At 43.0% G+C, this 12,817-nt stretch overlaps 1 protein-coding gene across 1 annotated transcript in view; it reads right to left on the reverse strand.

The window, feature by feature from the left end:
* Positions 1-12,817, reverse strand: part of LOC146798111 (cytochrome P450 2F3-like) — a 287,191-nt gene that overhangs the window by 202,772 nt on the left and 71,602 nt on the right. The window lies entirely within an intron of this gene.

Genomic DNA, 12,817 nt, shown 5'->3' on the forward strand with positions numbered 1-12,817 from the left:
CGTGATGGAGGCCGTCGTCCAACAGCTCATAGTCGGACAAGAGAAACTAGAATGGGCAGTGAGTCAACAATTGACGTTGGCCCAAGCCGATCGAGAGGCATTTAGAGACACGGTTACAGCCCGGATAGACAGCCTACAGAGAGTCGTGCAACCGGCCCCAACACTACAGCCGGCTGAAGGGAGGTCCACCCATCCGCATCATTCCGGGGTCTCCTTTCAGAAGTACAACACTGGAGAAGACCCAGACGCCTTCCTCTCTAATTTTGAATGAGTGGCCAGAGCCTGTGGGTGGCCTGAAGAAAAATGGCCCTTCTTTTTAGCACCGCTTCTGAGTGTAGAAGCGCAGGCCGCATACCAAGTGGCCAATAACGCCGGTAACACCCCTTATGCCATTGTCAAAGAAGTCATACTGGACCATCTGGGACTCGACAGCGAAGCATATAGAGTACGCTTCAGAAAAGAGAAGGGGAACGTCGGACAAAACCCTAAAACTCTTTTTTTTAGACTAAAGATGGCCGCAGACAAGTGGCTTCGGCCCTCCACTAGTACGAAGGAAGAGATAATGAACCAGATTTCTCTGGAACAATTTATAGAAGCTCTTCCGTATGGTACCCAAAGATGGCTCAGACAGCACTCTACTCTCTCTGTGGAACAAGCTGTCGACATGGCGACTAATTTCTCACGAGCACAACCAAGACTAATGCCATGGGACATAGAAAAAGCAGGCAAAGGAGGAGCCTCACACAATAGAACAGACAAGAAGATAAAACCCCTTTCAGAGGCCCCCAAAGCACGTTTTGGTAAAGTCGAGCCCCCGCCGTTGAAGGGACCCCAATGCTTCGAGTGTGGGGAATGGGGCCATATCGCCCAGATGTGTCCTCGCAGAAAACCAGCGGAGGAACACATGGAGGTTGGGTACATTCCAAGGGCAGTGTTGTACACTGCTGAAATGGGCCACTCCTTCTACGTGAGTGTCTGGGTTAACGATAAAAAGATAAAGGCGCTATTAGACTCAGGGTGTAGGCAGTCTGTGGTTCAGAAAGATATGGTTCTACAAGAGCAATTCCTACCCACAGAAAAAGTACACATTAAATGCGTTCATGGAGACGTTAAAACCTATCCAGTGGCACGGTTGACAGTAAACACCCAAGACCACTCGCCGTGCACAGTAAGGGTGGGGGTGGTAGAGTCGCTTCCAGAAGATCTGATATTAGGAATTGATAATCCTCATTTTCTATCCCTTTTTCACTCAGAGATTCTAAATCAGCTAGCAGAAAAAAAAAAAGCCAGTGGCATTTACTACGTCAGAACCATGGGCTTTGGATGGTAGCTTCAGGTTTTCTCAAGCTAATGATCCCACCCTTTTTAATGCATGGGAAAAGGCCCACCAGACCCAAGACGCTCCAACCCCTGTGTACCCTCGTTTTGTAATCCATACTGACCTCTTGTACAGAGAAGCAAAAAAAGGCGAACCCCTGCAGTTGCTGGTACCAAAAGTCTTTAGGGAGCAGATCTTGTTCTATTCGCACGCCCACCTGGTCGCCGGACATTCAGGGGCAGAGAAAACGACAAAACACCTTCAACGTTTCTTTTATTGGGCAGGTATTTACAAAGAGACCCTACAATATTGCCAGACCTGTGAGATCTGTCAGAGGGGAAACAACCAACGACCTCCAAGAGTCCCGCTCCAACCGTTACCCGTGATCGGAACCCCGTTCGAACGAGTGGGCATGGACCTGATAGGACCCCTCCCTAAGACCTCGAAGGGTAATACGTATGCCCTGGTCGTAGTGGACTACGCCACCAGGTTCCCAGAGGCCTTCCCTTTGAAAGCCCCTACCACCAAAAATATCAGTGAAAAATTGATCGAACTATTCTCAAGGGTAGGGTTTCCTAAGGCCATCTTAACTGACCAAGGCACTCCGTTTACGTCCCGGCTCATGGGAGAGATATGCCAGACGTTAAACCTAGATCATCTTAGAATGTCAGTTTACCATCCACAAACTGATGGATTGGTTGAGCGATACAACAAGACGCTAAAAGGAACCCTGAAGAAAATGTTGGAAGTGGAAAAAAAAGAATGGGACCAACTCTTGCCCTTAGCCTTGTATGTGATACGGGCACAGGACCAAAGCAGCCTCGGTTGCTCTGCCTTTGAACTCCTGTATGGAAGAATGCCGCGTTCATTACTAGAAATTACACAAGATGCGTGGGAAAACGAAGCAGACGCGGACAGAAGATGCCTTCTAGACTATACATGCCGACTCAAATCTAAGCTGGGAAAACTACGTGACATGGCCCATTGTAATCTGAGGAAAAGTCAAGAACGACAAAAGAGAAGCTACAACAAAGGGAAAACATGGAGAAAATTGGAGATTGGCGACTGGGCCCTGGTCATGTTGCCGACCACTGCGCAGAAGTTTCAAAACAAGTGGTCTGGCCCCTATCCAGTCCGCAGCACCATTGGAAGAACAACCTATAGACTGCAAATGACCCCCAACCGGACCCAGTGCTTTCATATAAACATGTTAAAAAAATGGCTAGGACCCCCACCGAAAGATTCTCAGTTAATCCTGCCCTCCTCATCAGGAAATACAACGTTATCTCAGCTTCCCATTAACGAAGAGCTGACAGGCGGCATGAAAGAAGACCTTCAACATCTCTTCCGGAAGTATGACCATATCTTCTCGGATCTACCAGGTCGAACGACTCTTGCGGAACACCATATAGAGACTCAACCGGGAAAACATGTCAAACAGAAGCCCTACAGAATACCAGAGGCTCGACGGGCGGACGTAAAGAGAGAAGTGCAAGACATGCTTCGCCTGGGTGTGATCAGACCATCCCACAGTAACTGATCATCGCCGATTGTCATGGTACCTAAGCCCGATGGAAGCACCCACTTTTGCATGGATTTTCGGGCCCTGAATGCCATCTCAAACTTCGATGCCTACCCAATACCCAGGGTAGACGATCTAATTGAGAAGCTGGGGGATGCCAAATTTATCACGACCTTCGACCTTACCAAAGGTTATTGGCAAGTGCCCTTAAAAGAAGAAGACCGTAAGAAAACAGCATTTTCAACTGATGAGGGTCTCTTCGAGTTCAACGTCCTGCCATTCGGCTTACATGGCGCTCCCGCCACATTTCAAAGGCTAATGAACTCCATCTTATTGCCTTTTTCTTCTTTTTGTTCAGCCTATCTAGATGACATTGTCATTTTTAGCCCAACCTGGTCAAAACACCTACAGGACCTGAATGTCATCCTACAAACCCTCCAACGGGCGGGACTACATATCAACTCAAAAAAATCGCGGGCATCCTTCCACAAAGTTAAATATTTAGGCTATGTCTTGGGGGACAGGATAATAGCCCCTCAAACGGAGAAAATAAAAGCCATCACCAACACCCCTTTTCCCACTTCAAAACGTGAGTTAAGATCCTTTCTAGGTTTGATAGGTTATTATCGTCGATTTATTCCCGGATTTTCCGACATTGCATCCCCTCTGACAGACATGTTACGAAAAGAGGTCCAAGTCAAACAACTTTTGAACCCATCCAAAGAAATGCAGGAAGCCTTCAGGTCCCTGAAACACCTGATTACCACCAATCCAATTCTCATTTCCCCTAATTTCCAAAAACAGTTTGTTCTAACCACAGATGCCTCAAACACAGGTCTGGGGGCGGTGTTGTCACAGGAGGGAGACGATGGGATGGAACACCCCATTCTCTTCATTAGTCGGAAGCTATTCCCCAGGGAGTGTAAATATTCCACAATCGAGAGGGAATGCTTAGCCGTCAAATGGGCGATAGATAAATTGAGGTTTTACTTAGAGGGCCGTCCATTTCTCCTGTACACCGACCATGCTCCACTACAATGGATGTATAGAAATAAGACACAAAACCCCAGGGTGCTTCGCTGGTTTTTGTCTCTGCAGCCCTTTTCCTTTCAAGTGAGAAGCAAAAAAGGGAAGGATAACGGGAATGCAAATTATCTCTCAAGATCCCCTTCTCTCCCCGATCGGGAGAGTCCAATGGGGAGGAATGTGACAAGGGGGTCCCGACACGCGATACCTCTAAGGGCACGAATGACTGGTGGTCTGCCTCTTCCCCTTCAGTCCCTCTGTTTTCTCCCCATCAGGAAGATTGGAGAGAAAGCCTGGATGACTGGGAGTCGGCGTCTCCACACGAGAGGAACCACGGCCCCTTTAAACTGAGTCCGAGTCTACATGAAGCCCCACCTTCCAGCAACGTCATGGCACTCTCACTGGACAAATATCCGGAAACCCCGAAGGAGGTGTGGCATGCGACCAGCGCGAGCAACACGGATGCGAAGACTACGGGAGAGGAGGCATTTCGGAGGTCTGAGGAACAGTCGACATCGGAGAGGACGAAGACGGGAACCAACGAGGAAGAAGGAGCAACGGAAGGCGAGCCAGGAGGCCAACGACCCGGCTAATCCCCGAGCCACGTACCAAGGGGTGCGTGGCTTCTACAGGTACGGGAGCGGCTGTCAAGGGTGTTGGGAAGGCGGGAGAGGGCGCCAGTGTAGTCGCGGCGTTTAGGACAAACATAGCAGTGCGAACGTAGATCTGTCGCAACAGCGTTGTTCCTTCTCTTCCCCCCCTCTCCCCTTTGCATTAAACGCACCCACCTCCAATCCTTCACTAAAGTGCATGTTCAGAAAGCACTATTTTGTTTTGGTTGTACTCCTTCACTCCCGGTCCCTTGGGAATCCTCCATTACATTGACCAACGATAACTGACCCCTTCCCTATCTGTCCTTTTCTCCCACTCGCGAGGGAAAGTCCGGAGGACGAGACCAGATCCGAAGACGGTAGAAAACCACATACAGAGACTCCTACCCTACCCGAGAAGAGGAGACATCAACCACCCTTGAGAAGAAAAGGACTGATACTCCCCGTGGGAAGTCAAGGAAGACGGACCCCTCTAAAGAACTGTATAAACGAAGGCCCTTGTATGGAAAAAGTAAATACAGGGGAATAAAGCCTTTTAACAGCAGACCTGGTCTCTGGCTACTTACTGCCCCGTCCCGACAAGTTTGCTTTAGTGGACTCAGGCAAACTGAAGTTTGCCCTCGAAACATTACATTGGAATGTGTTCTTCTTCCCTCCCAACTTTCAATGAAAGGGCTCTGTTAAAAATCCTGCCTACAGCTTCCTTCGACCTTCACACAATGTTGCATATTTTTGTAGCCTGTTTAAATGTGGAGAGAAGAACACACTTTTTTTTTCATAAGTCACAAGACTGAAATTTGAACAGGAACAACCCTGATTAATTACGTATCCAGTCAGCCCATGGGGAGATGATATGTCTTGAAGTTCTGATTGGACCATCTATGAGGATTGAGCACGTGAACTTTTACTTGAAATATGGCTTACAAGTGGGTGGAGTGCTTTTTGCCTCTCTCTTCTTTTTTGATTTTTCTGAGGGCCAGGCCCAGTTTCTGTGCTGGACACAGAGACAGGGAGGGGCTGCATTCTGTGGGGGCTATGGTGCAGCTTGAGACAGAGACACAGACTAGCACAGCGAAGCTGAGGCAGAGGGAAAACTATACTTTGGTTAGCGAAACAGATAATGGTGGCGTTTTTATGTTGTTACTAACATATTTTGAGTAAAAGAGAACATAAGAAAAAGATTGCCTTAAGGTTTTGTAAAGGGAGGGCTAGTAGCAGGAGGAAAACTGACGTCCCAAAGAACCACGCTGGCACTGAACGAGACAGTGGGTGTGTAGTGAGCCCTGTCAGTAGCAGGAGTTAAAAAGATTGAAACTGTAAATTGTGGCAGGACTGGAGAAAATAAATTGCATTAAAATATTGTAGAAAGGGAATTGTTTAAAGGTTTAAAGAAGCTGTTTGGAGGTAAAGTGAAAAATTCGTTTTTTGTTGGTGATGCTCCTGAAGGAACACCTGTGCATTTTATGTCTACCAATTTGGGACAAAATTCATGTATGTGGGTTCACCAATGGTGCAAGATTACTAAAAAAGAGGGTCCTTTGAGGTTTCCAAAAGATGAATTGCAAGTTATTGACAAATTAAGGGAAGTGTTATGTGAAAGAAAGACACCATCTAGAGCTGCACAATTTGAGGGCTTAAGCATGTGGGAAAAAGCAGCAAGAGACAAAGCAAGTGAGGATAAAAAGGTAAAGCACCAGATGCAGGAGAAGGGAATTAATGATAATAAAAAGCTTCAAATAAATAATGATTCAGGGGAAGAAATAATGGATGCATTGTTAACTGAGTGTCCGCCACTTTATGTGGTTCCCATTGAAAATACTGATAATAGTGTACCAGTAAGTACTACAGTGGCTACTGCTTCTGTTGAACAGAGAGAAATGTGCAGACATTTCAGATTGACCCACTACCTGTTGATTTAGCACTGACAGTGACACCTCCAGGTGTTACTGCTTTAAATGTGACTGATTCAGTGAAAAAACTACAAGCTGCAGATGCACAGACAGTGCCTAGACAAATTATTACTGTTCAAATTATTATGGGCCCTACTCAAAAGGTTCAAAGAGTTGTAGAAGGAGTAAATATGTCAGGGTTTATTCGAGAAACTCAGAATGCACAGATTATTGAACAGAAATTACCCCAGACAGTCCAAGCATTGAAAGATGGGGAAAAAATGGTGTTTACAGCACCCACAGCCCAGGATAAAATAAATATATTTGAAGATGAGATTTTTCAAACCTACTTTGAGGAAGCAGCAGTAATTAAAAAGATAGAAAGCATGGGGGAACAAATTAACCCAGACCCCGAAAAACAGAAACAGCATACTGGCACATGCATCAACAATGCCATTTGCGATTCCTTATTAGCGAAAGATAAGGATTCGCTTATAAGGAATAGCAAAAGGCTATGCATGTAGAAATCGCTTACAAAATTGCGATTTCTAAACATTCCTTAATTGCGACTCGCAAATTGCGAGTCGCAATTAAGGAATACCTCCCCATTAATTCCTATGGGCCTAGATGCCCATAGGAATGAATGGGAAGACTTTCTCAATTTGCGATTTTCAATTAGAGAATCGCAAATTGCTCATGCAATTTCAAGGGTGCCAGGGTGTCAAAAGGACACCCTGTTGCACCCCTGAAATCTGCATATGAGTACATCTTGCACACACACATGCCCCAAGGGCATGTGTGTCTGTAAAATGGAACTTTGAAAAATGCACTTTAGTGCATTTTTCAAAGTTATTGCAAATTATCATGAAGTTCAACTTCATGGTAATTTGCTCCCCCTATTAGCGAAATCGCTAATATTTTTACTTTAATGCATTGCATTTAAGGAATCTCAGTTTGAGATTCCTTAAATGCTATCGCTATTTAAGTAATCGCAATTTAGAGATTACTTAAATTGCGATTTTTGCTTTTGGGATGATGCATCCCAAATGCAAAAAAAACGGTCGCAAAGGGGCAGATTCTGAGAATCTGCCCGTTTGCGACCGGTTTTTGCTTTGATGCATGTGGGCCTTAGTGTTTTAAATTCAACATTTGAGCATGGAGAAATTAACAGTCCTTGCTATTTAAATCATGAAAATGTGAACCAGTGTCAGGAAAAAGAATTAATTTCCCTGAGTAAGGAAATAAATACATGTGCAGTAACTACACATGGTAGACTGACCGATTTGGCTAAAAAATATGAAATTATTGTTTCAGGAAGTTTTCCATTTCAGAAAAGTTTCAGGGTATATGTGGATGATGAGGCAAATGAGACAATGTGTTTTTCAGAAATGCAATTGCACATTGCAGAAACTAAATATATTTTTAAATGCAATGGGTTTGAGAAATTAGGAGACAAGTGCACAAGAAAACATGAGAAGAAAAAGAAACCACCAGACCTAGCATGGAAACTGGATAAGAAAAAGAAACCACCAGATTTAGTTGAGGAAAATAATAAGCAGAATGAGGGAGAAGCTTTTGCTTGCTCATTGAGAAAAATGGTGGGAGAAGTGCATGTTCATGTGCCACGGAACAAAAGTGAATGTGCAGAATTTCTGAATACATTCCCGAAATTGAGGGACAAACTTATGCTGTGGTACCCACAAGTTGATGGATTTATCGAAATTTTAAAGGAGTTGTGTACTAATTTGGAAATGATTTTTGACACTGCCATGCAAACTGAATTATGGTTTGAATCTAAAGTTGCGGTGCAAAGGCCAGGTGAGGAGACAGTGAAAAATGTTTGCATGAATGCACCATCATTTTCTCTTGTTGTTGAGAAAAATGAAGCAGTGATTACTTTTCTGAAGGGCAGAGTGCCAGCAAAATATGTTAATTGGGTACAGATTAAAAGAACAAAACAGGAGCTAAAATTGGTTTATGAGTTTAGTGAAAGTGTGTGTTTAATGTTTTATCAAAACAGTGGTAGAGTATGTCCAGATGCCACCAGCATAATATTCTTTGTGACTCAGTTGGTTATTGGTTTAATATTTTCTGATCAGATCAGTGTGCACATACAGCAAAAGCTGATAGAATGGCACCTAAAGGATGAAGGTTACTATTGTGCTGGACAGGGAATGAAGCCAAAAGAATTTGAAGAAAAACCTATGATGGTACAGAGAAGGTTTGCACAGAAAAGTTTTCAGAATAAGCTGTTTGCAGAGAATGCACTTGTGGTACAGGGTGATGTTTTACAATCAGAGGTAAAAAGTGCTCAAGAAAGATTTGGTGTTCCACAGGATGGAAATAAAGGTGTTTTGGTTTGTGCAAATTCAGGTACGGCTGTTGTACTGCTGGAAAAAGTGTCCTTTTGCCATCTTTGTGACAGCTTTGAGCACTGGAAGAAGAAATTTAAATTTAAACAAGATGCAGCAGTAGGAAATGTGCAAAAACAGAGAAAAATGCAGGTGCAAGAGGTGCCAGCTAAGCAAATGCAAATGTCAGTTCAGAAACAGGTACCAATGGCAGAAATGTTTCAAGCCCAAATTGTCCCACAAAATATGGAAAATGCTAAAATTAATTTAAATAAGTTGTCCAGAGCAAATGGGAATAATTTCCAGAAACAAGGCCTGACAGAAAAAACAATTGTTTTGCAAATTAAACAGCACAGATTACTGTACACCAGATAATGTTAATTTTCAGATTCCTGATGAGGATGTACATTTTAAAATGGCCCAACAAGAGACAGCTGTAGCATTGTTTTCAGAAAAGACAGTTCAAAAATTACCTTCTGATTTGAAAGAAATAATAAACACAGAAGTAAGGGAGTTCACAGAGAAAAATGTCAGATTAATAAAATGTGCAGAGCATGTCTTATTCAAATTAGAATTAGATGACATGTATTCAAGAACAGCATCAGTTGCAGGAATTTTAAACATAAAAGGATTTTTGATGGAATTGATTGGAAGTTTATGTAACTTTCTGATCATAGGTTCGCAGAAACTAAATAAAAAGAACAGATTAGAGCAGGAGATTAATAGCATAATTTTTCCATGTTGTCCTGAGGTACCGAATCCAGCCAATATGTTTTTTCACATTCCATGTGCTGAAGAATGGCTTACTGGTATTGATTTTTGCCAAGTTCATGTCACAGTGCCATTGCATGAAGCTAGTGAGGAGTACTGTCAGAAAGAAAATGAATGTCTGGAACACATACTTGGAAAGGGACCTAGAAAGGTGTCACCAGAGAGAGTGGAAATAATTTACCAGATGAATCCACCTCAAATTCAGAAAGAAGTCAGGAAGTTTTTGGGAATGGTTAGCTGCTGTAGTGATTGGTTACTAAACCTTTCCCTAGTGGCTAAGCCTTTACTGAGGCTGACACACAAGGATGTGTCTGATCCGCTTCCATTGGACAACAATTGCACAAAAACATTCCTAGAGTTGAAAGAGAAAAGGTGTCGCGCCCCGGCACTAGTAATGCAAGTTTATTTAACCCGTTCGACGCGCATGACGGAACGGTTCCGTCATGCACGTCGGTTGCGCTGTGCGCATGACGGAACCATTCCGTCATGGCCACGCCCGCGCACAGAACCTTCAGCGTGGCGCGGAAATCCGCGCCGCGCTGAAGGGGTTAAAAGAAAATACACTGATGTGCAGTGAGAGGGAGGGCTGCGCTCTCTCAGTGCCTGTTCAAAAACATGAATGCGTTCAAAGGTCTGTGACATATTTCCCAGTGACCCTTGACCCTAACGTCACAGAAATGCCCAGCTGCCTTAATTTAGTAGCTGTGGTAGATGTCAGTCATAAAGAGAGTGAGTTTATAATAATGGAATTTCCAATTATTGTAATGGTTGCTTCCTTTGTGGAGTTGTTTTGGGAAAATACTGTGACCAAGAAATGTCTAAATTCAAATGTATTTAGCTTACTGACAGCAAATGAAATTGTTTGTGATCAAACTGAACCTAAATGTTTAAATGTCATGAATTTCTGCCTGAAAACAAAGTTAGACTTTAATGATGAACATCTGATTCAGCCCAACCATTTTGTAGATGGACCATATTTGAAAGGTAACAATGACACATTAAGAACAACACATGATGTGCTTCCTATACATTATGTTGTCAAAGTTTCATGGCTGTCAGCAGTTACCTCAGCCCACAATTTGAGATTGATTGCCCTTACCATAACATGCAATATAATTTCTCAATTGAGAGTCACTGTTGTCCTGGGAAAGAGAAATGCTAATTCAGTTGCACAATATTGTATCCTGTTAGTCTCAAATGTGTTATTGCAAAAGCTGATGCCCAGGTATATATTGCCAGTTTTTCTGAAATCAGATCATAATGAGGTCTCAAAGATGATGAGTGCAAAACCACAGACTGGACAAGAAGTGGATTGTAGCTATTTGCCTGAAGTTTCAAGCATAATAAAGCAACATAAAGGCAGCACAGAGTTACACTTTGCAAAAGACTGTGTTTCAGCATCACCAAAGTTGCTTGAGTATTTACATGCAAATGCACTTGTGAAAACGACTAATGAAAAGACTAGCCATTGCCGTGAAGGTCTGACTGATGTGGAGCGTGCAGTTTCTCACCAGATTGCAGCTAGCTGCTACACAAGATCTACATAATGAATGGTGTCAAAACTTTGATCTGAGAGATGCTGTGAAATGGAAATGCCTGTTACAAATGATCCTGGCAAAGACTGTTGTGAAATGTGGTGGCCTTCCAAAATGGGTGCATGCCTCTCACACAAGAATGGTCTTTTGTCCCCCTGATAAAACAGCTCCTCTTCAAGAAAAAATGCCAGCAGTGGTCAAAAGTCCACAGAAGAGGGTCAGTCAAGCTGTAAGGGAACACACAGAGTTTAAAGCAGCACTAGAGAAAACTGAGGTGGCACTGGAAAAGCAAAAAGTGGAAACTGACTCAGATGAAAGCGGTATCCTTAGGGTGAAAGAGTCAGATGCAGCCTCTGAAGAAGAAATTTGTGCTGTGGGCCTACGAGTGGAGGTAGGAAAAAGCTGGCTGAAAGGGAATCCAAAAAATTTGCAGTGGTCCCTTGAAAAATCATTTGCACACATAGCTGAAACATCTGATTCTGATCAAAGTGAAAATAAAAGTGAAAAGCTTGGATTGGAAAAGTGCTCGGAATTGATGGTGCTCTGTCAGAGTTTTTCAGCACCTGAGTGGTCAAAATGCATGGAAAAAGTACAGGATGCCACACTGTATGAGCCACCCTGAAGGCAAGCAGGTGACAAGGAGCCAAAATTTGCTGAAACAAATAAATGAGAACTGTCAAACTGTTCCAAGAAGCTACTTACAGAAATCTGCACAACAACATTTGAGCTGGGCCATATATGATCTGCTTACAGACCAAATTTGTGTGGCCTAGGAAATAGAGGTAACATTGTTATATGCTCAGCTTTTGTAATAACCAGTGATAAAGAACATACTAATTTAGTAAGGTTTTCTTTTAGACACCTGTGTACTAAAGATGAGTTGTAATATTTTAGGTAGAGAAAAACATATATTTGACTCAACTAATGATGTTTTTTTGTTCTTTAAACAAATGTAACATGTGAAATTAAATTAGTGTGATAAATTTCAAAATCATTTGAGGTACAATGATTTGATATTTATCAAAAGGGTGAATTGATGGAGCTTAGATTTCACCTATAAAATGTATGCATTATTATATGACCAAAAAGCTGCAGACATGAGTTCTAAAATGGCACGCAGATTGTGGAAAAGCAAGATGAAAACATAGGGCCTGATCTCACTATAGAATGCATCTTAATTTAGAAAATGTATTTGTACTGTCAAAATGGCATCATGTATTTTTGCAAGAGTAAAAATTTGCTGAATTGTGTTTCACAGTGTAGAAAATCATGTGATTTTAGTTTGCTTTAGTGGACTCAGGCAAACTGAAGTTTGCCCTTGAAACATTACATTGGAATATGTTCTTCTTCCCTCCCAACTTTCAATCAAAGGGCTCTGTTAAAAATTCTGCCTACAGCTTCCTTCGACCTTCACACAATGTTGCATATTTTTGTAGCCTGTTTAAACGTGGAGAGAAGAACACACTTTTTTTTTCATAAATCACAAGACTGAAATTTGAACAGGAACAAGCCTGATTAATGACGTATCCAGTCAGCTCATGGGGAGATGACATGTCTTGAAGTTCTGATTGGACCAGCTATGAGGACTGAGCACGTGAACCTTTATTGAAATATGGCTTAAAAGTGGGAGGAGTGCTTTTTGCCTCTCTCTTCTTTTTTCATTTTTCTGAGGGCCAGGCCCAGTTTCTGTGCTGGACACAGAGACAGGGAGGGGCTGCATTCTGTGGGGGCTATGGTGCAGCTTGAGACAGAGACACAGACTAGCACAGCGAAGCAGAGGCAGAGGGAAAGAGC

Source organism: Triturus cristatus, chromosome 9, assembly GCF_964204655.1.
Source record: "Triturus cristatus chromosome 9, aTriCri1.1, whole genome shotgun sequence".
NCBI classification, from domain to species: domain Eukaryota; kingdom Metazoa; phylum Chordata; class Amphibia; order Caudata; family Salamandridae; genus Triturus; species Triturus cristatus.